Source organism: Triticum dicoccoides, chromosome 7B, assembly GCF_002162155.2.
Source record: "Triticum dicoccoides isolate Atlit2015 ecotype Zavitan chromosome 7B, WEW_v2.0, whole genome shotgun sequence".
Classification (NCBI taxonomy): Eukaryota; Viridiplantae; Streptophyta; class Magnoliopsida; order Poales; family Poaceae; genus Triticum; species Triticum dicoccoides.
This window is the reverse complement of record NC_041393.1, coordinates 597,416,633-597,421,533: the sequence shown is the minus strand read 5'-3', so window position 1 is coordinate 597,421,533 and position 4,901 is coordinate 597,416,633. Positions and strand designations below refer to the sequence as shown.

Genomic DNA, 4,901 nt, shown 5'->3' with positions numbered 1-4,901 from the left:
TTCAGGTTTATTTTTGTGCTCTTAAGGTATAGTATCCCTTCCATCATTGTTGCAAACATTTACTATCTGTCCTTGGTGCAGGAATTTGCAACCGTTAAACCCACGGCGGTTCCGGTGTGGGATATATTCTTCATGGTCCCTTGTCATTTGCTGCATCTGCTGTTAATTTGATGATATGGTTTTTGGGATGACCATGATTTACTCCCTTCTAATATTTGTTCTATGCAAGCATCAAGACTAAATAATATGGGTTTACCCCCTTATCATATTTGTTGTATGTAGGCATCAATACTAGAGATATGGTTTTAACCCCTTCTCATATTTATTTTTTTGAACGATCCCTTCTCATATTTATTGTATGGATTCATCAAGCTATGATGAATTTGGATGACATACTATTAACTTACATAATAAGACCCTTACGGGGTGAAAAGGCGGAAGCAATTGCAAGGCATTAACAATCTGTTTTTCTTACTGAAGCTGAACAACTGCCCCATATACAAGCTCTATCATGTTAACTATTGATGTGAACTTCCTCAGCTATCATTTCATTACGAACACAAACCAATGGGCGGTCAAACAAGGATGCCTTGAATTACCAAGGAATCAGAAATTTATCATGCAATATCAATATGTATTCTCTTTATGTACAATTAATGTACTGACTCTTTTCATTCAATGAAATTTTTCTTTATGAAAGATTATAGCATTTGTACCAATATAATTTTTTTACATACACCATAATATAAAATTTGAAGTGAACACGTAAAAAGTGAATAAAATAATTAAATAATTGGTATATGAAGTTTAATATTATTGTACATAGAATTTCTCACATAGAATTTCTCACATAAAGTATCCATAGAACGGTCTCTATAATGTGCCAATAAGTAGACCTTATTAGTAGCAACGTACACTTCCGTTCATCAATATTTATCATACATTGCTGCAATAAATGTACTCATTTTCCATCTTTTAGAACTCTTTCTGGGTTTTAGTTATGCGATTCTGACATTAAAAATATAACAATGGCCTTTACGATCCGTATAAATATAATGCATCACCAGGCGCGGCGTGTCGCCGCACGGGCTATGCTAGTATGTTCTTATCAATAGCAATCCTTGCAAACACACACAACTCTATTTACCCGTTAATGGTTGTTTCATCTGATTTCTCCTCTTTTTTTTACTAATAATCATGCTTTGAACTCAACGTCATCTAATTGATAAGTGGCTAATCTGTTTGTACTTTTTCCTATATAAATCATGCTTTGGATTGAGTGGTAACAGACGATAAATCAGTGTTTTCTTTTTTTTACTTTATGTGATTCCCTAGATAAACATACATACCCGAGCATCTATTGCAGACCAAGTTTTCGCCGTGAGCGTGAGAGTAAACCACTTGGATGAAAGTGACACATAGTGTGTTCTGGTTGTGGCGCGTGGTATTATTTTGGTATACAGCGGGGTAGAAATGAATGGTGCATTCACTTATTTCATTCAAATTTCTTCAACGGGTGTGGCGATCGTGTTGGTGTATTTAGCAATTTGGTACTGCATGTGGGGCAGGTTCGCTGACACACTTATCTGGTTGGAAGCTTCTCTTCTGCCTCTGCCGCTGTTGCCCAATCGGTGGGCCGCTTTCGGGTTCTTGCCGCTGTTGGTCATTCGTTTTGTCTCTTCTTTTTGCTATTGGTTTGCATGCCTGTCGCTCTCTCTAGGTGCCGCTCTGGCCGCTCTTTCCAGACTGTGTTCATCCGTTTCCGTCGGTGGTGAGGCTATAAATAGGCTGTTCTACGTGTCCGTTTGGGATTCGATCACCATTTCTCTCGAAGAATCCAGCAAAACCGCGTGCCACTGCTGCACCGCCCGACCGCCGTACGGGAATATAAAACGCCGGCGTCCTTCTCCATCCCGTTGCCACTGAAGCTCACCTCGCGTCCCTGCATGCGTTTTCAATCCCAGCAACATCTACATCCCACCTCGCCATCGGTCCATGCCGTAGTCCTCGCTGGCAGGCTCCCATCTGTTCCGATGCCAGCAATGCTCGGCAACCGTACGCACCGGCACCAGTCAAGCTGTCTTATGCTGTAGGCAGGTCGTCCCTGCCGGCAGGCTCCCGTCTCCTCTCCTGGAGCGACGGCGGCGGCGCCATTCCATCATCCCTTCCCAGCTCCTCTTCTGCTCTGCGGCTGCGCTTAGCGCTCAGGCCATGGAGTACTGTCGTGGCTCTTCCCAAGTTCCCATGTTGGCCTCCGACATGGCGACCAGGTCCTTTGCACTAGCGGCGGCTGGAGCCCAAGAGAACAACTGGAGAAACGCAGCTATGGAGCGGAGCAGTGTGTTGCAGGCTCGCCGCGCCTTGGCTCCAGACACGGCCACGATGGCGCGGTGGTACTCGGCGGCGTTGAGGGTGAGGTAAGACGCCCAGACATCGACGTCGTCATTAGCCGTGATCATCATCTCTCCCATGCTCGCTGGGAAGTCATCCTCGCTGACTCCTTAACAACCACGAGGCTTTCCTGCAGCTAGCGTCGGCACCTTGCGCGTCGCCTCTGCGGCACGATGGTGGTCGCCGGAGTGTACCCGTCCGCTGACGTCTTCCCCTTCAGCCCGTCGCTCAGCTTCACGTGTAGCCGCCGTCGCAGCTCCCTGGCCTTCGGGGCGCACTGCAACTTCCCGTGACCACCTCCTCCCCGTCGACATGCTTTGCGGCGCCGGCTGTGGGCCTGGTGAGCAGCGGCCGCATCTTCAGCTCCGGCATCGCCCTGAGCCCGTCGAACCGATCAGCCGCGGCTTGCGTATGGACTGCATGGGAACCAGGAGCCCCGAGCGGGATGTAGTAGGACGCCCTGTTTGGCCCAATCGGCGTCGTTCATCTTCCTATGCACATTCTTCAGTCTTCATGCCCGATCTAGTCTTCATGCCCGATCTTCAGTCTTCGTTTGTACGTATGGGTCCATGCTGTTAATATCGGGTTACTCAGACTGTGCATGTATTGAGTAGTATGATTGCATTAAGCAATATTAGTTGGGCGTTTATGCAGTATAACCATTTGTTCAGCGTTTTTTTATGGGTTCGGGTTGCATTGATTGGCTGTGTCAGGATTTGCTTCTGCTGTCCGCATGCAGCGACATAGTTTGGTCATGTACTACATGGAATTACTTTCGATGTGCATGTCTTTTACATGCGGGATCACATATTTTTCAGTTTTCTTATTTATTAAGGTAGGTAGTTGGGATTTTTCATCCGGTCGCTTTGCATGGCTGTTTTGCTGTGTTTTAGATCGGCCACTGTTTAGTCCGTAGTTTCTGAAGATCTCTGGTATTTTACATGGTTGCGGGCATAAGGATTTGCGGCTATTTAAGGCGCCCATTCGTTCTGGTTTAATTCGTTCTTCTTCTTTTTTGCAAAGAGTTTAATTCGTTCTTCGTCTGTACTGGATTTTATCTTTCGAGATATGTATGTGGCAACCGTGTGGCAGATTGCAAAAACTACCACACGCATGTAGGGCCGTCAGATCCGATCGCGCGCACCCACCCCCGCCCTCCCGATTTCCTTCCTTCTTTAGTTTTCCCGCACGTCCTCACGATTTTTTCGCGCGCACTCGCAGGTTCCTTCCTAATTTTCGTAGTCTTATGGCCCCACACGCGTTCCTGATTTTCAGGGCAAAAATAATGCTTGCATTGGGATTTGATCTCTGGTCTGCAGGCAATCAATAAAGGGAGTTGACCACCTCACCTACAACTCATTGTTGAACAACATAAGGAAAATACGGTTTTTGACATGTTTTGCCTTTAATATGATAACACAGAGAAATCTTTTTATTTCACCTATCAAACCTGGCACATAAACTTTTCCCGTTGTAAATTCTTCATCACCACCACGATAACTAACGCACCACCAACATGATAACTTTTGTATGCCACACGTTACATTATGTGTAAGTGGCATGGCCATATAAGCACCGGAGTCGTGATAACTTTGGTGAAAGCATCGTGGTAACTTTGATCATTGGGAAGAAATTTGTTGACCCCCCCTCCCCCCGGTTAATTTCTGTAAATAATATGATAACATTCACGCCATAGACCTGATAATTGAGATACAAACATCATGGTATCTTTAACCATTGGGAAAGAAAAATGTGAAAATATATCCGATAGTTTCTGTGTAAATAGATGGTAATATACGCAGCGCACATCTGATAACTGAGGTAGAAACACCATGATAACTTTGACTATAGGGAAGAAAATTATCGAAAAGATACTCCGGTAACTTATGTGTAAATAGCACAGTAGTATACCTCCCTCCCCTGGTATTTTTCTGTGTAATAGCATAAAAACATATGCACTGCAATAATTAAACACCATGATAAGTTTTTGACCCGTGGGGGTAAATTTTGCTGAAACATGCCCCTAATAAATTTTGTGTAAATAGCATGATATTTTAAGCACGGCGGGCTTGATAGGTTACCTAGAATCACCATGATAACTTTTTGATCAGGAAAAAAGTTGTTCAAAACATCCCCGAGATTTTGTGTGTGTAAATAACATGATAATACAAGCACCAATAATCGATAACTTACATAAACATCATGGTAACTTTTACCAAAGGAAAAAAAGTTGTTAGAAACATACACTCGCCTCGCGGGGCCTCTTGGATGAACACAACACATGGCGTGCCATGGGAAAGTCACATAATGTTTAGTGTCATGAGGGGCACACGTGCTCGTAGGTTGGCCCCCCAAAAAACGGTCCGCTTTAACCCGCTATAGGTGTGATAAGTTACACAAAAATGTTGTGGTGATTTTTTACCTATGGAAAAAGCTACTGAAACACACCTGGATTTTTAGTTGTAAGTACCATGATAATATACGAACCGTAGAACCGTTAACTCATGTAC

At 44.3% G+C, this 4,901-nt stretch overlaps 1 long non-coding RNA gene across 1 annotated transcript; it reads left to right on the top strand.

Annotated features, from left to right (window-relative positions):
- Nucleotides 1-1,938: 1,938 nt before the first annotated feature.
- Nucleotides 1,939-3,061, top strand: LOC119341303. Its single transcript, XR_005165021.1, has 2 exons — nucleotides 1,939-2,417; nucleotides 2,528-3,061. It is a non-coding gene; the product is annotated as an uncharacterized LOC119341303 (long non-coding RNA).
- Nucleotides 3,062-4,901: the final 1,840 nt, after the last annotated feature.